This window comes from Crinia signifera, chromosome 6 (genome assembly GCF_055691185.1).
Source record: "Crinia signifera chromosome 6, ASM5569118v1, whole genome shotgun sequence".
NCBI lineage: Eukaryota > Metazoa > Chordata > Amphibia > Anura > Myobatrachidae > Crinia > Crinia signifera.
This window is the reverse complement of record NC_139222.1, coordinates 59,640,102-59,660,934: the sequence shown is the minus strand read 5'-3', so window position 1 is coordinate 59,660,934 and position 20,833 is coordinate 59,640,102. Positions and strand designations below refer to the sequence as shown.

Below are 20,833 nucleotides of genomic sequence, written 5' to 3'. Positions count from 1 at the left end.
TGAAAAAAATCATGTGTTGGTAATGTAAAAAGACCTACAGGACATGATATTAGCAGGGGGGTCTTAAATTAAACTACAAAAGAGGCTCAACACTGTTTAGCTGCCAAAAGCAGTTGGAATTGGGCCTAAACAGTGTGGTAAGTCTTTAGGTGATGGCTATTGTGTCTGTTTGACCTCTTCCAAATGTCTGTACTGGCAATAAAAAGAAAAAGTTTCCAATTTAAATAGCTAGAGAATAAAAACAATTTGCCTGTAATGTGAAAAAACCTACAGCACCTGGTGTTCCCAGGTGGTCTCCCACCCAAGTACTAACCAGGCTCAACACTGCTTAGCTTCCAAGATCAGACGAGATTGGGCCTATCCAATGTGGTATGGCTGTAGGTGAGATACAGGCACTTTTTTGCCCTCTTCTACTTCTATCACCAGGTAAGCTAATACAAAAGTTTCCTAACTGTATTGGCTTACTGAAAAAAATCATGTGTTGGTAATGTAAAAAGACCTACAGGACATGATATTAGCAAGGGGTCTTAAATTAAACTACAAAAGAGGCTCAACACTGTTTAGCTGCCAAAAGCAGTTGGAATTGAGCCTAAACAGTGTGGTAAGTCTTTAGGTGATGGCTATTGTGTCTGTTTGACCTCTTCCAAATGTCTGTGCTGGCAATAAAAAGAAAAAGTTTCCAATTTAAATAGCTAGAGAATAAAAACAATTTGCCAGTAATGTGAAAAAACCTACAGCACCTGGTGTTCCCAGGTGGTCTCCCACCCAAGTACTAACCAGGCCCAACACTGCTTAGCTTCCAAGATCAGACGAGATTGGGCCTATCCAATGTGGTATGGCTGTAGGTGAGATACATGCACTTTTTTGCCCTCTTCTACTTCTATCACCAGGTAAGCTAATAAAAAAGTTTCCTAACTGTATTGGCTTACTGAAAAAAATCATGTGTTGGTAATGTAAAAAGACCTACAGGACATGATATTAGCAGGGGGTCTTAAATTAAACTACTAAACAGGCTCAACACTGTTTAGCTGCCAAAAGCAGTTGGAATTGGGCTAAAACAGTGTGGTAAGTCTTTAGGTAATGGCTATTGTGTCTGTTTGACCTCTTCCAAATGTCTGTACTGGCAATAAAAAGAAAAAGTTTCCAATTTAAATAGCTAGAGAATAAAAACAATTTGCCAGTAATGTGAAATAAACTACAGCACCTGGTGTTCCCATGTGGTCTCCCACCCAAGTACTAACCAGGCCCAACACTGCTTAGCTTCGAAGATCAGACGAGATTGGGCCTATCCACTGTGGTATGGCTGTAGGTGAGTTAAAGGCACTTTTTTGCCCTCTTCTACTTCTATCACCAGGTAAGCTAATACAAAAGTTTCCTAACTGTATTGGTTTACTGAAAAAAATCATGTGTTGGTAATGTAAAAAGACCTACAGGACATGATATTAGCAGGGGGTCTTAAATTAAACTACAAAAGAGGCTCAACACTGTTTAGCTGCCAAAAGCAGTTGTAATTGAGCCTAAACAGTGTGGTAAGTCTTTAGGTGATGGCTATTGTGTCTGTTTGACCTCTTCCAAATGTCTGTGCTGGCAATAAAAAGAAAAAGTTTCCAATTTAAATAGCTAGAGAATAAAAACAATTTGCCTGTAATGTGAAAAAACCTACAGCACCTGGTGTTCCCATGTGGTCTCCCACCCAAGTACTAACCAGGCCCAACATTGCTTAGCTTCCAAGATCAGACGAGATTGGGCCTATCCAATGTGGTATGGCTGTAGGTGAGTTAAAGGCACTTTTTTGCCCTCTTCTACTTCTATCACCAGGTAAGCTAATACAAAAGTTTCCTAACTGTATTGGCTTACTGAAAAAAATCATGTGTTGGTAATGTAAAAAGACCTACAGGACATGATATTAGCAGGGGGGTCTTAAATTAAACTACAAAAGAGGCTCAACACTGTTTAGCTGCCAAAAGCAGTTGGAATTGGGCCTAAACAGTGTGGTAAGTCTTTAGGTGATGGCTATTGTGTCTGTTTGACCTCTTCCAAATGTCTGTACTGGCAATAAAAAGAAAAAGTTTCCAATTTAAATAGCTAGAGAATAAAAACAATTTGCCTGTAATGTGAAAAAACCTACAGCACCTGGTGTTCCCAGGTGGTCTCCCACCCAAGTACTAACCAGGCTCAACACTGCTTAGCTTCCAAGATCAGACGAGATTGGGCCTATCCAATGTGGTATGGCTGTAGGTGAGATACAGGCACTTTTTTGCCCTCTTCTACTTCTATCACCAGGTAAGCTAATACAAAAGTTTCCTAACTGTATTGGCTTACTGAAAAAAATCATGTGTTGGTAATGTAAAAAAACCTACAGGACATGATATTAGCAAGGGGTCTTAAATTAAACTACAAAAGAGGCTCAACACTGTTTAGCTGCCAAAAGCAGTTGGAATTGAGCCTAAACAGTGTGGTAAGTCTTTAGGTGATAGCTATTGTGTCTGTTTGACCTCTTCCAAATGTCTGTACTGGCAATAAAAAGAAAAAGTTTCCAATTTAAATAGCTAGAGAATAAAAACAATTTGCCTGTAATGTGAAAAAACCTACAGCACCTGGTGTTCCCATGTGGTCTCCCACCCAAGTACTAACCAGGCCCAACACTGCTTAGCTTCCAAGATCAGACGAGATTGGGCCTATCCAATGTGGTATGGCTGTAGGTGAGATACAGGCACTTTTTTGCCCTCTTCTACTTCTATCACCAGGTAAGCTAATAAAAAAGTTTCCTAACTGTATTGGCTTACTGAAAAAAATCATGTGTTGGTAATGTAAAAAGACCTACAGGACATGATATTAGCAGGGGGTCTTAAATTAAACTACTAAAGAGGCTCAACACTGTTTAGCTGCCAAAAGCAGTTGGAATTGGGCCTAAACAGTGTGGTAAGTCTTTAGGTGATGGCTATTGTGTCTGTTTGACCTCTTCCAAATGTCTGTGCTGGCAATAAAAAGAAAAAGTTTCCTATTTAAATAGCTAGAGAATAAAAACAATTTGCCAGTAATGTGAAAAAACCTACAGCACCTGGTGTTCCCATGTGGTCTCCCACCCAAGTACTAACCAGGCCCAACACTGCTTAGCTTCCAAGATCAGACGAGATTGGGCCTATCCAACGTGGTATGGCTGTAGGTGAGTTAAAGGCACTTTTTTGCCCTCTTCTACTTCTATCACCAGGTAAGCTAATACAAAAGTTTCCTAACTGTATTGGCTTACTGAAAAAAAATCATGTGTTGGTAATGTAAAAAGACCTACAGGACATGATATTAGCAGGGGGTCTTAAATTAAACTACAAAAGAGGCTCAACACTGTTTAGCTGCCAAAAGCAGTTGGAATTGAGCCTAAACAGTGTGGTAAGTCTTTAGGTGATGGCTATTGTGTCTGTTTGACCTCTTCCAAATGTCTGTGCTGGCAATAAAAAGAAAAAGTTTCCAATATAAATAGCTAGAGAATAAAAACAATTTGCCTGTAATGTGAAAAACCCTACAGCACCTGGTGTTCCCAGGTGGTCTCCCACCCAAGTACTAACCAGGCCCAACACTGCTTAGCTTCCAAGATCAGACGAGATTGGGCCTATCCAATGTGGTATGGCTGTAGGTGAGTTAAAGGCACTTTTTTGCCCTCTTCTACTTCTATCACCAGGTAAGCTAATACAAAAGTTTCCTAACTGTATTGGCTTACTGAAAAAAATCATGTGTTGGTAATGTAAAAAGACCTACAGGACATGATATTAGCAGGGGGTCTTAAATTAAACTACTAAAGAGGCTCAACACTGTTTAGCTGCCAAAAGCAGTTGGAATTGAGCCTAAACAGTGTGGTAAGTCTTTAGGTGATGGCTATTGTGTCTGTTTGACCTCTTCCAAATGTCTGTGCTGGCAATAAAAAGAAAAAGTTTCCAATATAAATAGCTAGAGAATAAAAACAATTTGCCTGTAATGTGAAAAAACCTACAGCACCTGGTGTTCCCAGGTGGTCTCCCACACAAGTACTAACCAGGCCCAACACTGCTTAGCTTCCAAGATCAGACGAGATTGGGCCTATCCAATGTGGTATGGCTGTATGTGAGTTAAAGGCACTTTTTTGCCCTCTTCTACTTCTATCACCAGGTAAGCTAATACAAAAGTTTCCTAACTGTATTGGCTTACTGAAAAAAATCATGTGTTGGTAATGTAAAAAGACCTACAGGACATGATATTAGCAGGGGGTCTTAAATTAAACTACTAAAGAGGCTCAACATTGTTAAGCTGCCAAAAGCAGTTGGAATTGGGCCTAAACAGTGTGGTAAGTCTTTAGGTGATGGCTATTGTGTCTGTTTGACCTCTTCCAAATGTCTGTACTGGCAATAAAAAGAAAAAGTTTCCAATTTAAATAGCTAGAGAATAAAAACAATTTGCCTGTAATATGAAAAAACCTACAGCACCTGGTGTTCCCATGTGGTCTCCCACCCAAGTACTAACCAGGCCCAACACTGCTTAGCTTCCAAGATCAGATGAGATTGGGCCTATCCAATGTGGTATGGCTGTAGGTGAGATACAGGCACTTTTTTGCCCTCTTCTACTTCTATCACCAGGTAAGCTAATAAAAAAGTTTCCTAACTGTATTGGCTTACTGAAAAAAATCATGTGTTGGTAATGTAAAAAGACCTACAGGACATGATATTAGCAGGGGGTCTTAAATTAAACTACTAAAGAGGCTCAACACTGTTTAGCTGCCAAAAGCAGTTGGAATTGGGCCTAAACAGTTTGGTAAGTCTTTAGGTGATGGCTATTGTGTCTGTTTGACCTCTTCCAAATGTCTGTGCTGGCAATAAAAAGAAAAAGTTTCCTATTTAAATAGCTAGAGAATAAAAACAATTTGCCAGTAATGTGAAAAAACCTACAGCACCTGGTGTTCCCATGTGGTCTCCCACCCAAGTACTAACCAGGCCCAACACTGCTTAGCTTCCAAGATCAGACGAGATTGGGCCTATCCAATGTGGTATGGCTGTAGGTGAGTTAAAGGCACTTTTTTGCCCTCTTCTACTTCTATCACCAGGTAAGCTAATACAAAAGTTTCCTAACTGTATTGGCTTACTGAAAAAAATCATGTGTTGGTAATGTAAAAAGACCTACAGGACATGATATTAGCAGGGGGGTCTTAAATTAAACTACAAAAGAGGCTCAACACTGTTTAGCTGCCAAAAGCAGTTGGAATTGGGCCTAAACAGTGTGGTAAGTCTTTAGGTGATGGCTATTGTGTCTGTTTGACCTCTTCCAAATGTCTGTACTGGCAATAAAAAGAAAAAGTTTCCAATTTAAATAGCTAGAGAATAAAAACAATTTGCCTGTAATGTGAAAAAACCTACAGCACCTGGTGTTCCCAGGTGGTCTCCCACACAAGTACTAACCAGGCTCAACACTGCTTAGCTTCCAAGATCAGACGAGATTGGGCCTATCCAATGTGGTATGGCTGTAGGTGAGATACAGGCACTTTTTTGCCCTCTTCTACTTCTATCACCAGGTAAGCTAATACAAAAGTTTCCTAACTGTATTGGCTTACTGAAAAAAATCATGCGTTGGTAATGTAAAAAGACCTACAGGACATGATATTAGCAAGGGGTCTTAAATTAAACTACAAAAGAGGCTCAACACTGTTTAGCTGCCAAAAGCAGTTGGAATTGGTCCTAAACAGTGTGGTAAGTCTTTAGGTGATGGCTATTGTGTCTGTTTGACCTCTTCCAAATGTCTGTGCTGGCAATAAAAAGAAAAAGTTTCCTATTTAAATAGCTAGAGAATAAAAACAATTTGCCAGTAATGTGAAAAAACCTACAGCACCTGGTGTTCCCATGTGGTCTCCCACCCAAGTACTAACCAGGCCCAACACTGCTTAGCTTCCAAGATCAGACGAGATTGGGCCTATCCAACGTGGTATGGCTGTAGGTGAGTTAAAGGCACTTTTTTGCCCTCTTCTACTTCTATCACCAGGTAAGCTAATACAAAAGTTTCCTAACTGTATTGGCTTACTGAAAAAAATCATGTGTTGGTAATGTAAAAAGACCTACAGGACATGATATTAGCAGGGGGTCTTAAATTAAACTACAAAAGAGGCTCAACACTGTTTAGCTGCCAAAAGCAGTTGGAATTGAGCCTAAACAGTGTGGTAAGTCTTTAGGTGATGGCTATTGTGTCTGTTTGACCTCTTCCAAATGTCTGTGCTGGCAATAAAAATAAAAAAGTTTCCAATATAAATAGCTAGAGAATAAAAACAATTTGCCAGTAATGTGAAAAAACCTACAGCACCTGGTGTTCCCATGTGGTCTCCCACCCAAGTACTAACCAGGCCCAACACTGCTTAGCTTCGAAGATCAGACGAGATTGGGCTTATCCACTGTGGTATGGCTGTAGGTGAGTTAAAGGCACTTTTTTGCCCTCTTCTACTTCTATCACCAGGTAAGCTAATACAAAAGTTTCCTAACTGTATTGGTTTACTGAAAAAAATCATGTGTTGGTAATGTAAAAAGACCTACAGGACATGATATTAGCAGGGGGTCTTAAATTAAACTACAAAAGAGGCTCAACACTGTTTAGCTGCCAAAAGCAGTTGTAATTGAGCCTAAACAGTGTGGTAAGTCTTTAGGTGATGGCTATTGTGTCTGTTTGACCTCTTCCAAATGTCTGTGCTGGCAATAAAAATAAAAAGTTTCCAATTTAAATAGCTAGAGAATAAAAACAATTTGCCTGTAATGTGAAAAAACATACAGCACCTGGTGTTCCCATGTGGTCTCCCACCCAAGTACTAACCAGGCCCAACACTGCTTAGCTTCCAAGATCAGACGAGATTGGGCCTATCCAATGTGGTATGGCTGTAGGTGAGATACATGCACTTTTTTGCCCTCTTCTACTTCTATCACCAGGTAAGCTAATAAAAAAGTTTCCTAACTGTATTGGCTTACTGAAAAAAATCATGTGTTGGTAATGTAAAAAGACCTACAGGACATGATATTAGCAGGGGGTCTTAAATTAAACTACTAAAGAGGCTCAACACTGTTTAGCTGCCAAAAGCAGTTGGAATTGGGCCTAAACAGTTTGGTAAGTCTTTAGGTGATGGCTATTGTGTCTGTTTGACCTCTTCCAAATGTCTGTGCTGGCAATAAAAAGAAAAAGTTTCCTATTTAAATAGCTAGAGAATAAAAACAATTTGCCAGTAATGTGAAAAAACCTACAGCACCTGGTGTTCCCATGTGGTCTCCCACCCAAGTACTAACCAGGCCCAACACTGCTTAGCTTCCAAGATCAGACGAGATTGGGCCTATCCAATGTGGTATGGCTGTAAGTGAGATACAGGCACTTTTTTGCCCTCTTCTACTTCTATCACCAGGTAAGCTAATAAAAAAGTTTCCTAACTGTATTGGCTTACTGAAAAAAATCATGTGTTGGTAATGTAAAAAGACCTACAGGACATGATATTAGCAGGGGGTCTTAAATTAAACTACTAAAGAGGCTCAACACTGTTTAGCTGCCAAAAGCAGTTGGAATTGGGCCTAAACAGTTTGGTAAGTCTTTAGGTGATGGCTATTGTGTCTGTTTGACCTCTTCCAAATGTCTGTGCTGGCAATAAAAAGAAAAAGTTTCCTATTTAAATAGCTAGAGAATAAAAACAATTTGCCAGTAATGTGAAAAAACCTACAGCACCTGGTGTTCCCATGTGGTCTCCCACCCAAGTACTAACCAGGCCCAACACTGCTTAGCTTCCAAAATCAGATGAGATTGGGCCTATCCAATGTGGTATGGCTGTAGGTGAGCTAAAGGCACTATTTTGCCCTCTTCTACTTCTATCACCAGGTAAGCTAATACAAAAGTTTCCTAACTGTATTGGCTTACTGAAAAAAATCATGTGTTGGTAATGTAAAAAGACCTACAGGACATGATATTAGCAGGGGGGTCTTAAATTAAACTACAAAAGAGGCTCAACACTGTTTAGCTGCCAAAAGCAGTTGGAATTGGGCCTAAACAGTGTGGTAAGTCTTTAGGTGATGGCTATTGTGTCTGTTTGACCTCTTCCAAATGTCTGTACTGGCAATAAAAAGAAAAAGTTTCCAATTTAAATAGCTAGAGAATAAAAACAATTTGCCTGTAATGTGAAAAAACCTACAGCACCTGGTGTTCCCAGGTGGTCTCCCACCCAAGTACTAACCAGGCTCAACACTGCTTAGCTTCCAAGATCAGACGAGATTGGGCCTATCCAATGTGGTATGGCTGTAGGTGAGATACAGGCACTTTTTTGCCCTCTTCTATTTCTATCACCAGGTAAGCTAATACAAAAGTTTCCTAACTGTATTGGCTTACTGAAAAAAATCATGTGTTGGTAATGTAAAAAGACCTACAGGACATGATATTAGCAAGGGGTCTTAAATTAAACTACAAAAGAGGCTCAACACTGTTTAGCTGCCAAAAGCAGTTGGAATTGAGCCTAAACAGTGTGGTAAGTCTTTAGGTGATGGCTATTGTGTCTGTTTGACCTCTTCCAAATGTCTGTGCTGGCAATAAAAAGAAAAAGTTTCCAATTTAAATAGCTAGAGAATAAAAACAATTTGCCAGTAATGTGAAAAAACCTACAGCACCTGGTGTTCGCAGGTGGTCTCCCACCCAAGTACTAACCAGGCCCAACACTGCTTAGCTTCCAAGATCAGACGAGATTGGGCCTATCCAATGTGGTATGGCTGTAGGTGAGATACATGCACTTTTTTGCCCTCTTCTACTTCTATCACCAGGTAAGCTAATAAAAAAGTTTCCTAACTGTATTGGCTTACTGAAAAAAATCATGTGTTGGTAATGTAAAAAGACCTACAGGACATGATATTAGCAGGGGGTCTTAAATTAAACTACTAAACAGGCTCAACACTGTTTAGCTGCCAAAAGCAGTTGGAATTGGGCTAAAACAGTGTGGTAAGTCTTTAGGTGATGGCTATTGTGTCTGTTTGACCTCTTCCAAATGTCTGTACTGGCAATAAAAAGAAAAAGTTTCCAATTTAAATAGCTAGAGAATAAAAACAATTTGCCAGTAATGTGAAAAAAACTACAGCACCTGGTGTTCCCATGTGGTCTCCCACCCAAGTACTAACCAGGCCCAACACTGCTTAGCTTCAAAGATCAGACGAGATGGGGCCTATCCACTGTGGTATGGCTGTAGGTGAATTAAAGGCACTTTTTTGCCCTCTTCTACTTCTATCACCAGGTAAGCTAATACAAAAGTTTCCTAACTGTATTGGTTTACTGAAAAAAATCATGTGTTGGTAATGTAAAAAGACCTACAGGACATGATATTAGCAGGGGGTCTTAAATTAAACTACAAAAGAGGCTCAACACTGTTTAGCTGCCAAAAGCAGTTGTAATTGAGCCTAAACAGTGTGGTAAGTCTTTAGGTGATGGCTATTGTGTCTGTTTGACCTCTTCCAAATGTCTGTGCTGGCAATAAAAAGAAAAAGTTTCCAATTTAAATAGCTAGAGAATAAAAACAATTTGCCTGTAATGTGAAAAAACCTACAGCACCTGGTGTTCCCATGTGGTCTCCCACCCAAGTACTAACCAGGCCCAACACTGCTTAGCTTCCAAGATCAGACGAGATTGGGCCTATCCAATGTGGTATGGCTGTAGGTGAGTTAAAGGCACTTTTTTGCCCTCTTCTACTTCTATCACCAGGTAAGCTAATACAAAAGTTTCCTAACTGTATTGGCTTACTGAAAAAAATCATGTGTTGGTAATGTAAAAAGACCTACAGGACATGATATTAGCAGGGGGGTCTTAAATTAAACTACAAAAGAGGCTCAACACTGTTTAGCTGCCAAAAGCAGTTGGAATTGGGCCTAAACAGTGTGGTAAGTCTTTAGGTGATGGCTATTGTGTCTGTTTGACCTCTTCCAAATGTCTGTACTGGCAATAAAAAGAAAAAGTTTCCAATTTAAATAGCTAGAGAATAAAAACAATTTGCCTGTAATGTGAAAAAACCTACAGCACCTGGTGTTCCCAGGTGGTCTCCCACCCAAGTACTAACCAGGCTCAACACTGCTTAGCTTCCAAGATCAGACGAGATTGGGCCTATCCAATGTGGTATGGCTGTAGGTGAGATACAGGCACTTTTTTGCCCTCTTCTACTTCTATCACCAGGTAAGCTAATACAAAAGTTTCCTAACTGTATTGGCTTACTGAAAAAAATCATGTGTTGGTAATGTAAAAAAACCTACAGGACATGATATTAGCAAGGGGTCTTAAATTAAACTACAAAAGAGGCTCAACACTGTTTAGCTGCCAAAAGCAGTTGGAATTGAGCCTAAACAGTGTGGTAAGTCTTTAGGTGATGGCTATTGTGTCTGTTTGACCTCTTCCAAATGTCTGTACTGGCAATAAAAAGAAAAAGTTTCCAATTTAAATAGCTAGAGAATAAAAACAATTTGCCTGTAATGTGAAAAAACCTACAGCACCTAGTGTTCCCATGTGGTCTCCCACCCAAGTACTAACCAGGCCCAACACTGCTTAGCTTCCAAGATCAGACGAGATTGGGCCTATCCAATGTGGTATGGCTGTAGGTGAGATACAGGCACTTTTTTGCCCTCTTCTACTTCTATCACCAGGTAAGCTAATAAAAAAGTTTCCTAACTGTATTGGCTTACTGAAAAAAATCATGTGTTGGTAATGTAAAAAGACCTACAGGACATGATATTAGCAGGGGGTCTTAAATTAAACTACTAAAGAGGCTCAACACTGTTTAGCTGCCAAAAGCAGTTGGAATTGGGCCTAAACAGTGTGGTAAGTCTTTAGGTGATGGCTATTGTGTCTGTTTGACCTCTTCCAAATGTCTGTGCTGGCAATAAAAAGAAAAAGTTTCCTATTTAAATAGCTAGAGAATAAAAACAATTTGCCAGTAATGTGAAAAAACCTACAGCACCTGGTGTTCCCATGTGGTCTCCCACCCAAGTACTAACCAGGCCCAACACTGCTTAGCTTCCAAGATCAGACGAGATTGGGCCTATCCAACGTGGTATGGCTGTAGGTGAGTTAAAGGCACTTTTTTGCCCTCTTCTACTTCTATCACCAGGTAAGCTAATACAAAAGTTTCCTAACTGTATTGGCTTACTGAAAAAAAATCATGTGTTGGTAATGTAAAAAGACCTACAGGACATGATATTAGCAGGGGGTCTTAAATTAAACTACAAAAGAGGCTCAACACTGTTTAGCTGCCAAAAGCAGTTGGAATTGAGCCTAAACAGTGTGGTAAGTCTTTAGGTGATGGCTATTGTGTCTGTTTGACCTCTTCCAAATGTCTGTGCTGGCAATAAAAAGAAAAAGTTTCCAATATAAATAGCTAGAGAATAAAAACAATTTGCCTGTAATGTGAAAAACCCTACAGCACCTGGTGTTCCCAGGTGGTCTCCCACCCAAGTACTAACCAGGCCCAACACTGCTTAGCTTCCAAGATCAGACGAGATTGGGCCTATCCAATGTGGTATGGCTGTAGGTGAGTTAAAGGCACTTTTTTGCCCTCTTCTACTTCTATCACCAGGTAAGCTAATACAAAAGTTTCCTAACTGTATTGGCTTACTGAAAAAAATCATGTGTTGGTAATGTAAAAAGACCTACAGGACATGATATTAGCAGGGGGTCTTAAATTAAACTACTAAAGAGGCTCAACACTGTTTAGCTGCCAAAAGCAGTTGGAATTGGGCCTAAACAGTGTGGTAAGTCTTTAGGTGATGGCTATTGTGTCTGTTTGACCTCTTCCAAATGTCTGTACTGGCAATAAAAAGAAAAAGTTTCCAATTTAAATAGCTAGAGAATAAAAACAATTTGCCTGTAATGTGAAAAAACCTACAGCACCTGGTGTTCCCATGTGGTCTCCCACCCAAGTACTAACCAGGCCCAACACTGCTTAGCTTCCAAGATCAGATGAGATTGGGCCTATACAATGTGGTATGGCTGTAGGTGAGATACAGGCACTTTTTTGCCCTCTTCTACTTCTATCACCAGGTAAGCTAATAAAAAAGTTTCCTAACTGTATTGGCTTACTGAAAAAAATCATGTGTTGGTAATGTAAAAAGACCTACAGGACATGATATTAGCAGGGGGTCTTAAATTAAACTACTAAAGAGGCTCAACACTGTTTAGCTGCCAAAAGCAGTTGGAATTGGGCCTAAACAGTTTGGTAAGTCTTTAGGTGATGGCTATTGTGTCTGTTTGACCTCTTCCAAATGTCTGTGCTGGCAATAAAAAGAAAAAGTTTCCTATTTAAATAGCTAGAGAATAAAAACAATTTGCCAGTAATGTGAAAAAACCTACAGCACCTGGTGTTCCCATGTGGTCTCCCACCCAAGTACTAACCAGGCCCAACACTGCTTAGCTTCCAAGATCAGACGAGATTGGGCCTATCCAATGTGGTATGGCTGTAGGTGAGTTAAAGGCACTTTTTTGCCAACTTCTACTTCTATCACCAGGTAAGCTAATACAAAAGTTTCCTAACTGTATTGGCTTACTGAAAAAAATCATGTGTTGGTAATGTAAAAAGACCTACAGGACATGATATTAGCAGGGGGGTTTTAAATTAAACTACAAAAGAGGCTCAACACTGTTTAGCTGCCAAAAGCAGTTGGAATTGGGCCTAAACAGTGTGGTAAGTCTTTAGGTGATGGCTATTGTGTCTGTTTGACCTCTTCCAAATGTCTGTGCTGGCAATAAAAAGAAAAAGTTTCCAATTTAAATAGCTAGAGAATAAAAACAATTTGCCTGTAATGTGAAAAAACCTACAGCACCTGGTGTTCCCAGGTGGTCTCCCACCCAAGTACTAACCAGGCTCAACACTGCTTAGCTTCCAAGATCAGACGAGATTGGGCCTATCCAATGTGGTATGGCTGTAGGTGAGATACAGGCACTTTTTTGCCCTCTTCTACTTCTATCACCAGGTAAGCTAATACAAAAGTTTCCTAACTGTATTGGCTTACTGAAAAAAATCATGCGTTGGTAATGTAAAAAGACCTACAGGACATGATATTAGCAAGGGGTCTTAAATTAAACTACAAAAGAGGCTCAACACTGTTTAGCTGCCAAAAGCAGTTGGAATTGAGCCTAAACAGTGTGGTAAGTCTTTAGGTGATGGCTATTGTGTCTGTTTGACCTCTTCCAAATGTCTGTACTGGCAATAAAAAGAAAAAGTTTCCAATTTAAATAGCTAGAGAATAAAAACAATTTGCCTGTAATGTGAAAAAACCTACAGCACCTGGTGTTCCCATGTGGTCTCACACCCAAGTACTAACCAGGCCCAACACTGCTTAGCTTCCAAGATCAGACGAGATTGGGCCTATCCAATGTGGTATGGCTGTAGGTGAGATACAGGCACTTTTTTGCCCTCTTCTACTTCTATCACCAGGTAAGCTAATACAAAAGTTTCCTAACTGTATTGGCTTACTGAAAAAAATCATGTGTTGGTAATGTAAAAAGACCTACAGGACATGATATTAGCAGGGGGTCTTAAATTAAACTACAAAAGAGGCTCAACACTGTTTAGCTGCCAAAAGCAGTTGGAATTGAGCCTAAACAGTGTGGTAAGTCTTTAGGTGATGGCTATTGTGTCTGTTTGACCTCTTCCAAATGTCTGTGCTGGCAATAAAAAGAAAAAGTTTCCAATTTAAATAGCTAGAGAATAAAAACAATTTGCCTGTAATGTGAAAAAACCTACAGCACCTGGTGTTCCCATGTGGTCTCCCACCCAAGTACTAACCAGGCCCAACACTGCTTAGCTTCCAAGATCAGACGAGATTGGGCCTATCCAATGTGGTATGGCTGTAGGTGAGATACAGGCACTTTTTTGCCCTCTTCTACTTCTATCACCAGGTAAGCTAATAAAAAAGTTTCCTAACTGTATTGGCTTACTGAAAAAAATCATGTGTTGGTAATGTAAAAAGACCTACAGGACATGATATTAGCAGGGGGTCTTAAATTAAACTACTAAAGAGGCTCAACACTGTTTAGCTGCCAAAAGCAGTTGGAATTGGGCCTAAACAGTTTGGTAAGTCTTTAGGTGATGGCTATTGTGTCTGTTTGACCTCTTCCAAATGTCTGTGCTGGCAATAAAAAGAAAAAGTTTCCTATTTAAATAGCTAGAGAATAAAAACAATTTGCCAGTAATGTGAAAAAACCTACAGCACCTGGTGTTCCCATGTGGTCTCCCACCCAAGTACTAACCAGGCCCAACACTGCTTAGCTTCCAAGATCAGACGAGATTGGGCCTATCCAATGTGGTATGGCTGTAGGTGAGTTAAAGGCACTTTTTTGCCCTCTTCTACTTCTATCACCAGGTAAGCTAATACAAAAGTTTCCTAACTGTATTGGCTTACTGAAAAAAATCATGTGTTGGTAATGTAAAAAGACCTACAGGACATGATATTAGCAGGGGGTCTTAAATTAAACTACTAAAGAGGCTCAACACTGTTTAGCTGCCAAAAGCAGTTGGAATTGGGCCTAAACAGTGTGGTAAGTCTTTAGGTGATGGCTATTGTGTCTGTTTGACCTCTTCCAAATGTCTGTACTGGCAATAAAAAGAAAAAGTTTCCAATTTAAATAGCTAGAGAATAAAAACAATTTGCCTGTAATGTGAAAAAACCTACAGCACCTGGTGTTCCCATGTGGTCTCCCACCCAAGTACTAACCAGGCCCAACACTGCTTAGCTTCCAAGATCAGATGAGATTGGGCCTATCCAATGTGGTATGGCTGTAGTGAGATACAGGCACTTTTTTGCCCTCTTCTACTTCTATCACCAGGTAAGCTAATAAAAAAGTTTCCTAACTGTATTGGCTTACTGAAAAAAATCATGTGTTGGTAATGTAAAAAGACCTACAGGACATGATATTAGCAGGGGGTCTTAAATTAAACTACTAAAGAGGCTCAACACTGTTTAGCTGCCAAAAGCAGTTGGAATTGGGCCTAAACAGTTTGGTAAGTCTTTAGGTGATGGCTATTGTGTCTGTTTGACCTCTTCCAAATGTCTGTGCTGGCAATAAAAAGAAAAAGTTTCCTATTTAAATAGCTAGAGAATAAAAACAATTTGCCAGTAATGTGAAAAAACCTACAGCACCTGGTGTTCCCATGTGGTCTCCCACCCAAGTACTAACCAGGCCCAACACTGCTTAGCTTCCAAGGTCAGACGAGATTGGGCCTATCCAATGTGGTATGGCTGTAGGTGAGTTAAAGGCACTTTTTTGCCCTCTTCTACTTCTATCACCAGGTAAGCTAATACAAAAGTTTCCTAACTGTATTGGCTTACTGAAAAAAATCATGTGTTGGTAATGTAAAAAGACCTACAGGACATGATATTAGCAGGGGGGTCTTAAATTAAACTACAAAAGAGGCTCAACACTGTTTAGCTGCCAAAAGCAGTTGGAATTGGGCCTAAACAGTGTGGTAAGTCTTTAGGTGATGGCTATTGTGTCTGTTTGACCTCTTCCAAATGTCTGTACTGGCAATAAAAAGAAAAAGTTTCCAATTTAAATAGCTAGAGAATAAAAACAATTTGCCTGTAATGTGAAAAAACCTACAGCACCTGGTGTTCCCAGGTGGTCTCCCACCCAAGTACTAACCAGGCTCAACACTGCTTAGCTTCCAAGATCAGACGAGATTGGGCCTATCCAATGTGGTATGGCTGTAGGTGAGATACAGGCACTTTTTTGCCCTCTTCTACTTCTATCACCAGGTAAGCTAATACAAAAGTTTCCTAACTGTATTGGCTTACTGAAAAAAATCATGTGTTGGTAATGTAAAAAGACCTACAGGACATGATATTAGCAAGGGGTCTTAAATTAAACTACAAAAGAGGCTCAACACTGTTTAGCTGCCAAAAGCAGTTGGAATTGAGCCTAAACAGTGTGGTAAGTCTTTAGGTGATGGCTATTGTGTCTGTTTGACCTCTTCCAAATGTCTGTGCTGGCAATAAAAAGAAAAAGTTTCCAATTTAAATAGCTAGAGAATAAAAACAATTTGCAATAAATGTGAAAAAACCTACAGCACCTGGTGTTCCCAGGTGGTCTCCCACCCAAGTACTAACCAGGCCCAACACTGCTTAGCTTCCAAGATCAGACGAGATTGGGCCTATCCAATGTGGTATGGCTGTAGGTGAGATACAGGCACTTTTTTGCCCTCTTCTACTTCTATCACCAGGTAAGCTAATAAAAAAGTTTCCTAACTGTATTGGCTTACTGAAAAAAATCATGTGTTGGTAATGTAAAAAGACCTACAGGACATGATATTAACAGGGGGTCTTAAATTAAACTACTAAACAGGCTCAACACTGTTTAGCTGCCAAAAGCAGTTGGAATTGGGCTAAAACAGTGTGGTAAGTCTTTAGGTGATGGCTATTGTGTCTGTTTGACCTCTTCTAAATGTCTGTACTGGCAATAAAAAGAAAAAGTTTCCAAATTAAATAGCTAGAGAATAAAAACAATTTGCCAGTAATGTGAAAAAAACTACAGCACCTGGTGTTCCCATGTGGTCTCCCACCCAAGTACTAACCAGGCCCAACACTGCTTAGCTTCCAAGATCAGATGAGATTGGGCCTATCCAATGTGGTATGGCTGTAGGTGAGATACAGGCACTTTTTTGCCCTCTTCTACTTCTATCACCAGGTAAACTAATACAAAAGTTTCCTAACTGTATTGGCTTAATGAAAAAAATCATGTGTTGGTAATGTAAAAAGACCTACAGGACATGATATTAGTAGGGGGTCTTAAATTAAACTACAAAAGAGGCTCAACACTGTTTAGCTGCCAAAAGCAGTTGGAATTGAGCCTAAACAATGTGGTAAGTCTTTAGGTGATGGCTATTGTGTCTGTTTGACCTCTTCCAAATGTCTGTGCTGGCAATAAAAAGAAAAAGTTTCCAATATAAATAGCTAGAGAATAAAAACAATTTGCCAGTAATGTGAAAAAACCTACAGCACCTGGTGTTCCCATGTGGTCTCCCACCTAAGTACTAAACAGGCCCAACACTGCTTAGCTTCCAAGATCAGACGAGATTGGGCCTATCCAATGTGGTATGGCTGTAGGTGAGATACAGGCACTTTTTTGCCCTCTTCTACTTCTATCACCTGGTAAGCTAATAAAAAAGTTTCCTAACTGTATTGGCTTACTGAAAAAAATCATGTGTTGGTAATGTAAAAAGACCTACAGGACATGATATTAGCAGGGGGTCTTAAATTAAACTACTAAACAGGCTCAACACTGTTTAGCTGCCAAAAGCAGTTGGAATTGAGCCTAAACAGTGTGGTAAGTCTTTAGGTGATGGCTATTGTGTCTGTTTGACCTCTTCCAAATGTCTGTGCTGGCAATAAAAAGAAAAAGTTTCCAATATAAATAGCTAGAGAATAAAAACAATTTGCCAGTAATGTGAAAAAACCTACAGCACCTGGTGTTCCCAGGTGGTCTCCCACCCAAGTACTAACCAGGCCCAACACTGCTTAGCTTCCAAGATCAGACGAGATTGGGCCTATCCAATGTGGTATGGCTGTAGGTGAGATACAGGCACTTTTTTGCCCTCTTCTACTTCTATCACCAGGTAAGCTAATACAAAAGTTTCCTAACTGTATTGGCTTACTGAAAAAAATCATGTGTTGGTAATGTAAAAAGACCTACAGGACATGATATTAGCAGGGGGTCTTAAATTAAACTACAAAAGAGGCTCAACACTGTTTAGCTGCCAAAAGCAGTTGGAATTGAGCCTAAACAGTGTGGTAAGTCTTTAGGTGATGGCTATTGTGTCTGTTTGACCTCTTCCAAATGTCTGTACTGGCAATAAAAAGAAAAAAGTTTCCAATTTAAATAGCTAGAGAATAAAAACAATTTGCCAGTAATGTGAAAAAACCTACAGCAACTGGTGTTCCCATGTGGTCTCCCACCTAAGCACTAACCAGGCCCAACACTGCTTAGCTTCCAAGATCAGACGACATTGGGCCTACCCAATGTGGTATGGCTGTAGGTGAGATACAGGCACTTTTTTGCCCTCTTCTACTTCTATCACCTGGTAAGCTAATAAAAAAGTTTCCTAACTGTATTGGCTTACTGAAAAAAATCATGTGTTGGTAATGTAAAAAGACCTACAGGACATGATATTAGCAGGGGGTCTTAAATTAAACTACTAAACAGGCTCAACACTGTTTAGCTGCCAAAAGCAGTTGGAATTGAGCCTAAACAGTGTGGTAAGTCTTTAGGTGATGGCTATTGTGTCTGTTTGACCTCTTCCAAATGTCTGTGCTGGCAATAAAAAGAAAAAGTTTCCAATTTAAATAGCTAGAGAATAAAAACAATTTGCCAGTAATGTGAAAAAACCTACAGCACCTGGTGTTCCCAGGTGGTCTCCCACCTAAGTACTAACCAGGGCCAACACTGCTTAGCTTCCAAGATCAGACGAGATTGGGCCTATCCAATGTGGTATGGCTGTAGGTGAGATACAGGCACTTTTTTGCCCTCTTCTACTTCTATCACCAGGTAAGCTAATACAAAAGTTTCCTAACTGTATTGGCTTACTGAAAAAAATCATGTGTTGGTAATGTAAAAAGACCTACAGGACATGATATTAGCAGGGGGTCTTAAATTAAACTACAAAAGAGGCTCAACACTGTTTAGCTGCCAAAAGCAGTTGGAATTGAGCCTAAACAGTGTGGTAAGTCTTTAGGTGATGGCTATTGTGTCTGTTTGACCTCTTCCAAATGTCTGTACTGGCAATAAAAAGAAAAAAGTTTCCAATTTAAATAGCTAGAGAATAAAAACAATTTGCCAGTAATGTGAAAAAACCTACAGCACCTGGTGTTCCCATGTGGTCTCCCACCTAAGCACTAACCAGGCCCAACACTGCTTAGCTTCCAAGATCAGACGACATTGGGCCTACCCAATGTGGTATGGCTGTAGGTGAGATACAGGCACTTTTTTGCCCTCTTCTACTTCTATCACCTGGTAAGCTAATAAAAAAGTTTCCTAACTGTATTGGCTTACTGAAAAAAATCATGTGTTGGTAATGTAAAAAGACCTACAGGACATGATATTAGCAGGGGGTCTTAAATTAAACTACTAAACAGGCTCAACACTGTTTAGCTGCCAAAAGCAGTTGGAATTGAGCCTAAACAGTGTGGTAAGTCTTTAGGTGATGGCTATTGTGTCTGTTTGACCTCTTCCAAATGTCTGTGCTGGCAATAAAAAGAAAAAGTTTCCAATTTAAATAGCTAGAGAATAAAAACAATTTGCCAGTAATGTGAAAAAACCTACAGCACCTGGTGTTCCCAGGTGGTCTCCCACCTAAGTACTAACCAGGGCCAACACTGCTTAGCTTCCAAGATCAGACGAGATTGGGCCTATCCAATGTGGTATGGCTGTAGGTGAGATACAGGCACTTTTTTGCCCTCTTCTACTTCTATCACCAGGTAAGCTAATAAAAAAGTTTCCTAACTGTATTGGCTTACTTAAAAAAAATCATGTGTTGGTAATGTAAAAAGACCTACAGGACATGATATTAGCAGGGGGTCTTAAATTAAACTACTAAAAAGGCTTAACACTGTTTAGCTGCCAAAAGCAGTTGGAATTGGGCCTAAACAGTGTGGTAAGTCTTTAGGTGATGGCTATTGTGTCTGTTTGACCTCTTCCAAATGTCTGTACTGGCAATAAAAAGAAAAAGTTTCTAATCTAAATAGCTAGAGAATAAAAACAATTTGCCTGTAATGTGAAAAAACCTACAGCACCTGGTGTTCCCATGTAGTCTCACACCCAAGTACTAACCAGGCCCAACACTGCTTAGCTTCCAAGATCAGACGAGATTGGGCCTATCCAATGTGGTATGGCTGTAGGTGAGATACAGGCACTTTTTTGCCCTCTTCTACTTCTATCACCAGGTAAGCTAATAAAAAAGTTTCCTAACTGTATTGGCTTACTGAAAAAAATCATGTGTTGGTAATGTAAAAAGACCTACAGGACATGATATTAGCAGGGGGTCTTAAATTAAACTACTAAAGAGGCTCAACACTGTTTAGCTGCCAAAAGCAGTTGGAATTGGGCCTAAACAGTGTGGTAAGTCTTTAGGTGATGGCTATTGTGTCTGTTTGACCTCTTCCAAATGTCTGTACTGGCAATAAAAAGAAAAAGTTTCCAATTTAAATAGCTAGAGAATAAAAAACAATTTGCCAGTAATGTGAAAAAACCTACAGCACCTGGTGTTCCCATGTGGTCTCACACCCAAGTACTAACCAGGCCCAACACTGCTTAGCTTCCAAGATCAGACGAGATTGGGCCTATCCAATGTGGTATGACTGTAGGTGAGATACAGGCACTTTTTTGCCCTCTTCTACTTCTATCACCAGGTAAGCTAATACAAAAGTTTCCTAACTGTATTGGCTTACTAAAAAAAATCATGTGTTGGTAATGTAAAAAGACCTACAGGACATGATATTAGCAGGGGGTCTTAAATGAAACTACAAAAGAGGCTCAACACTGTTTAGCTGCCAAAAGCAGTTGGAATTGAGCCTAAACAGTGTGGTAAGTCTTTAGGTGATGGCTATTGTGTCTGTTTGACCTCTTCCAAATGTCTGTGCTGGCAATAAAAAGAAAAAGTTTCCAATTTAAATAGCTAGAGAATAAAAACAATTTGCCAGTAATGTGAAAAAAACTACAGCACCTGGTGTTCCCAGGTGGTCTCCCACCCAAGTACTAACCAGGCCCAACACTGCTTAGCTTCCAAGATTAGACGAGATTGGGCCTATCCAATGTGGTATGGCTGTAGGTGAGATGCAGGCACTTTTTTGCC

General features: G+C 39.9%; 40 non-coding genes and 5 pseudogenes across 40 annotated transcripts; all 45 read right to left on the bottom strand.

Moving 5' to 3' along the window:
- Positions 1 to 264: 264 nt before the first annotated feature.
- Positions 265 to 383, bottom strand: LOC146015989 (5S ribosomal RNA). The gene has a single exon (XR_014448895.1). It is a non-coding gene; the product is annotated as a 5S ribosomal RNA (ribosomal RNA).
- Positions 384 to 728: 345 nt separating this feature from the next.
- LOC146014801 (5S ribosomal RNA) lies at positions 729 to 847 on the bottom strand. Its single transcript, XR_014447744.1, has one exon. It is a non-coding gene; the product is annotated as a 5S ribosomal RNA (ribosomal RNA).
- Positions 848 to 1,192: 345 nt separating this feature from the next.
- LOC146010821 (5S ribosomal RNA) lies at positions 1,193 to 1,311 on the bottom strand (annotated as a pseudogene).
- A 345-nt stretch (positions 1,312 to 1,656) lies between these two features.
- LOC146016437 (5S ribosomal RNA) lies at positions 1,657 to 1,775 on the bottom strand. The gene has a single exon (XR_014449329.1). It is a non-coding gene; the product is annotated as a 5S ribosomal RNA (ribosomal RNA).
- Positions 1,776 to 2,121: 346 nt separating this feature from the next.
- Positions 2,122 to 2,240, bottom strand: LOC146015988 (5S ribosomal RNA). Its single transcript, XR_014448894.1, has one exon. It is a non-coding gene; the product is annotated as a 5S ribosomal RNA (ribosomal RNA).
- A 345-nt stretch (positions 2,241 to 2,585) lies between these two features.
- LOC146013182 (5S ribosomal RNA) lies at positions 2,586 to 2,704 on the bottom strand. Its single transcript, XR_014446164.1, has one exon. It is a non-coding gene; the product is annotated as a 5S ribosomal RNA (ribosomal RNA).
- Positions 2,705 to 3,049: 345 nt separating this feature from the next.
- Positions 3,050 to 3,168, bottom strand: LOC146014310 (5S ribosomal RNA). Its single transcript, XR_014447258.1, has one exon. It is a non-coding gene; the product is annotated as a 5S ribosomal RNA (ribosomal RNA).
- Positions 3,169 to 3,514: 346 nt separating this feature from the next.
- On the bottom strand, positions 3,515 to 3,633 carry LOC146014867 (5S ribosomal RNA). Its single transcript, XR_014447808.1, has one exon. It is a non-coding gene; the product is annotated as a 5S ribosomal RNA (ribosomal RNA).
- Positions 3,634 to 3,978: 345 nt separating this feature from the next.
- LOC146016669 (5S ribosomal RNA) lies at positions 3,979 to 4,097 on the bottom strand. The gene has a single exon (XR_014449552.1). It is a non-coding gene; the product is annotated as a 5S ribosomal RNA (ribosomal RNA).
- A 345-nt stretch (positions 4,098 to 4,442) lies between these two features.
- On the bottom strand, positions 4,443 to 4,561 carry LOC146011909 (5S ribosomal RNA). The gene has a single exon (XR_014445090.1). It is a non-coding gene; the product is annotated as a 5S ribosomal RNA (ribosomal RNA).
- A 345-nt stretch (positions 4,562 to 4,906) lies between these two features.
- On the bottom strand, positions 4,907 to 5,025 carry LOC146013181 (5S ribosomal RNA). The gene has a single exon (XR_014446163.1). It is a non-coding gene; the product is annotated as a 5S ribosomal RNA (ribosomal RNA).
- Positions 5,026 to 5,371: 346 nt separating this feature from the next.
- LOC146017256 (5S ribosomal RNA) lies at positions 5,372 to 5,490 on the bottom strand. The gene has a single exon (XR_014450129.1). It is a non-coding gene; the product is annotated as a 5S ribosomal RNA (ribosomal RNA).
- A 345-nt stretch (positions 5,491 to 5,835) lies between these two features.
- LOC146014308 (5S ribosomal RNA) lies at positions 5,836 to 5,954 on the bottom strand. The gene has a single exon (XR_014447257.1). It is a non-coding gene; the product is annotated as a 5S ribosomal RNA (ribosomal RNA).
- A 346-nt stretch (positions 5,955 to 6,300) lies between these two features.
- LOC146017180 (5S ribosomal RNA) lies at positions 6,301 to 6,419 on the bottom strand. Its single transcript, XR_014450052.1, has one exon. It is a non-coding gene; the product is annotated as a 5S ribosomal RNA (ribosomal RNA).
- A 345-nt stretch (positions 6,420 to 6,764) lies between these two features.
- LOC146015307 (5S ribosomal RNA) lies at positions 6,765 to 6,883 on the bottom strand. The gene has a single exon (XR_014448232.1). It is a non-coding gene; the product is annotated as a 5S ribosomal RNA (ribosomal RNA).
- A 345-nt stretch (positions 6,884 to 7,228) lies between these two features.
- LOC146014366 (5S ribosomal RNA) lies at positions 7,229 to 7,347 on the bottom strand. The gene has a single exon (XR_014447317.1). It is a non-coding gene; the product is annotated as a 5S ribosomal RNA (ribosomal RNA).
- Positions 7,348 to 7,692: 345 nt separating this feature from the next.
- LOC146014780 (5S ribosomal RNA) lies at positions 7,693 to 7,811 on the bottom strand. The gene has a single exon (XR_014447724.1). It is a non-coding gene; the product is annotated as a 5S ribosomal RNA (ribosomal RNA).
- Positions 7,812 to 8,157: 346 nt separating this feature from the next.
- Positions 8,158 to 8,276, bottom strand: LOC146015987 (5S ribosomal RNA). Its single transcript, XR_014448893.1, has one exon. It is a non-coding gene; the product is annotated as a 5S ribosomal RNA (ribosomal RNA).
- A 345-nt stretch (positions 8,277 to 8,621) lies between these two features.
- On the bottom strand, positions 8,622 to 8,740 carry LOC146014497 (5S ribosomal RNA). The gene has a single exon (XR_014447449.1). It is a non-coding gene; the product is annotated as a 5S ribosomal RNA (ribosomal RNA).
- A 345-nt stretch (positions 8,741 to 9,085) lies between these two features.
- Positions 9,086 to 9,204, bottom strand: LOC146011328 (5S ribosomal RNA; annotated as a pseudogene).
- Positions 9,205 to 9,549: 345 nt separating this feature from the next.
- Positions 9,550 to 9,668, bottom strand: LOC146013180 (5S ribosomal RNA). Its single transcript, XR_014446162.1, has one exon. It is a non-coding gene; the product is annotated as a 5S ribosomal RNA (ribosomal RNA).
- A 346-nt stretch (positions 9,669 to 10,014) lies between these two features.
- LOC146015986 (5S ribosomal RNA) lies at positions 10,015 to 10,133 on the bottom strand. The gene has a single exon (XR_014448892.1). It is a non-coding gene; the product is annotated as a 5S ribosomal RNA (ribosomal RNA).
- Positions 10,134 to 10,478: 345 nt separating this feature from the next.
- On the bottom strand, positions 10,479 to 10,597 carry LOC146015157 (5S ribosomal RNA). The gene has a single exon (XR_014448086.1). It is a non-coding gene; the product is annotated as a 5S ribosomal RNA (ribosomal RNA).
- A 345-nt stretch (positions 10,598 to 10,942) lies between these two features.
- On the bottom strand, positions 10,943 to 11,061 carry LOC146014307 (5S ribosomal RNA). The gene has a single exon (XR_014447256.1). It is a non-coding gene; the product is annotated as a 5S ribosomal RNA (ribosomal RNA).
- A 346-nt stretch (positions 11,062 to 11,407) lies between these two features.
- Positions 11,408 to 11,526, bottom strand: LOC146014866 (5S ribosomal RNA). The gene has a single exon (XR_014447807.1). It is a non-coding gene; the product is annotated as a 5S ribosomal RNA (ribosomal RNA).
- Positions 11,527 to 11,871: 345 nt separating this feature from the next.
- On the bottom strand, positions 11,872 to 11,990 carry LOC146017124 (5S ribosomal RNA). Its single transcript, XR_014449998.1, has one exon. It is a non-coding gene; the product is annotated as a 5S ribosomal RNA (ribosomal RNA).
- A 345-nt stretch (positions 11,991 to 12,335) lies between these two features.
- On the bottom strand, positions 12,336 to 12,454 carry LOC146013178 (5S ribosomal RNA). Its single transcript, XR_014446160.1, has one exon. It is a non-coding gene; the product is annotated as a 5S ribosomal RNA (ribosomal RNA).
- Positions 12,455 to 12,800: 346 nt separating this feature from the next.
- On the bottom strand, positions 12,801 to 12,919 carry LOC146015985 (5S ribosomal RNA). The gene has a single exon (XR_014448891.1). It is a non-coding gene; the product is annotated as a 5S ribosomal RNA (ribosomal RNA).
- A 345-nt stretch (positions 12,920 to 13,264) lies between these two features.
- LOC146016823 (5S ribosomal RNA) lies at positions 13,265 to 13,383 on the bottom strand. Its single transcript, XR_014449703.1, has one exon. It is a non-coding gene; the product is annotated as a 5S ribosomal RNA (ribosomal RNA).
- A 345-nt stretch (positions 13,384 to 13,728) lies between these two features.
- On the bottom strand, positions 13,729 to 13,847 carry LOC146013177 (5S ribosomal RNA). Its single transcript, XR_014446159.1, has one exon. It is a non-coding gene; the product is annotated as a 5S ribosomal RNA (ribosomal RNA).
- Positions 13,848 to 14,192: 345 nt separating this feature from the next.
- On the bottom strand, positions 14,193 to 14,311 carry LOC146013176 (5S ribosomal RNA). The gene has a single exon (XR_014446158.1). It is a non-coding gene; the product is annotated as a 5S ribosomal RNA (ribosomal RNA).
- Positions 14,312 to 14,656: 345 nt separating this feature from the next.
- Positions 14,657 to 14,775, bottom strand: LOC146016438 (5S ribosomal RNA). The gene has a single exon (XR_014449330.1). It is a non-coding gene; the product is annotated as a 5S ribosomal RNA (ribosomal RNA).
- A 344-nt stretch (positions 14,776 to 15,119) lies between these two features.
- LOC146014197 (5S ribosomal RNA) lies at positions 15,120 to 15,238 on the bottom strand. Its single transcript, XR_014447149.1, has one exon. It is a non-coding gene; the product is annotated as a 5S ribosomal RNA (ribosomal RNA).
- A 346-nt stretch (positions 15,239 to 15,584) lies between these two features.
- LOC146015984 (5S ribosomal RNA) lies at positions 15,585 to 15,703 on the bottom strand. The gene has a single exon (XR_014448890.1). It is a non-coding gene; the product is annotated as a 5S ribosomal RNA (ribosomal RNA).
- Positions 15,704 to 16,048: 345 nt separating this feature from the next.
- On the bottom strand, positions 16,049 to 16,167 carry LOC146014789 (5S ribosomal RNA). Its single transcript, XR_014447733.1, has one exon. It is a non-coding gene; the product is annotated as a 5S ribosomal RNA (ribosomal RNA).
- A 345-nt stretch (positions 16,168 to 16,512) lies between these two features.
- Positions 16,513 to 16,631, bottom strand: LOC146014178 (5S ribosomal RNA). Its single transcript, XR_014447131.1, has one exon. It is a non-coding gene; the product is annotated as a 5S ribosomal RNA (ribosomal RNA).
- Positions 16,632 to 16,976: 345 nt separating this feature from the next.
- LOC146015558 (5S ribosomal RNA) lies at positions 16,977 to 17,095 on the bottom strand. Its single transcript, XR_014448476.1, has one exon. It is a non-coding gene; the product is annotated as a 5S ribosomal RNA (ribosomal RNA).
- A 345-nt stretch (positions 17,096 to 17,440) lies between these two features.
- On the bottom strand, positions 17,441 to 17,559 carry LOC146014778 (5S ribosomal RNA). The gene has a single exon (XR_014447722.1). It is a non-coding gene; the product is annotated as a 5S ribosomal RNA (ribosomal RNA).
- Positions 17,560 to 17,905: 346 nt separating this feature from the next.
- LOC146011524 (5S ribosomal RNA) lies at positions 17,906 to 18,024 on the bottom strand (annotated as a pseudogene).
- Positions 18,025 to 18,369: 345 nt separating this feature from the next.
- Positions 18,370 to 18,488, bottom strand: LOC146016521 (5S ribosomal RNA). Its single transcript, XR_014449411.1, has one exon. It is a non-coding gene; the product is annotated as a 5S ribosomal RNA (ribosomal RNA).
- Positions 18,489 to 18,834: 346 nt separating this feature from the next.
- Positions 18,835 to 18,953, bottom strand: LOC146011358 (5S ribosomal RNA; annotated as a pseudogene).
- A 345-nt stretch (positions 18,954 to 19,298) lies between these two features.
- LOC146016520 (5S ribosomal RNA) lies at positions 19,299 to 19,417 on the bottom strand. The gene has a single exon (XR_014449410.1). It is a non-coding gene; the product is annotated as a 5S ribosomal RNA (ribosomal RNA).
- Positions 19,418 to 19,763: 346 nt separating this feature from the next.
- On the bottom strand, positions 19,764 to 19,882 carry LOC146010534 (5S ribosomal RNA; annotated as a pseudogene).
- A 346-nt stretch (positions 19,883 to 20,228) lies between these two features.
- Positions 20,229 to 20,347, bottom strand: LOC146017294 (5S ribosomal RNA). The gene has a single exon (XR_014450172.1). It is a non-coding gene; the product is annotated as a 5S ribosomal RNA (ribosomal RNA).
- A 345-nt stretch (positions 20,348 to 20,692) lies between these two features.
- LOC146017196 (5S ribosomal RNA) lies at positions 20,693 to 20,811 on the bottom strand. The gene has a single exon (XR_014450068.1). It is a non-coding gene; the product is annotated as a 5S ribosomal RNA (ribosomal RNA).
- Between the last annotated feature and the right edge of the window lie 22 nt (positions 20,812 to 20,833).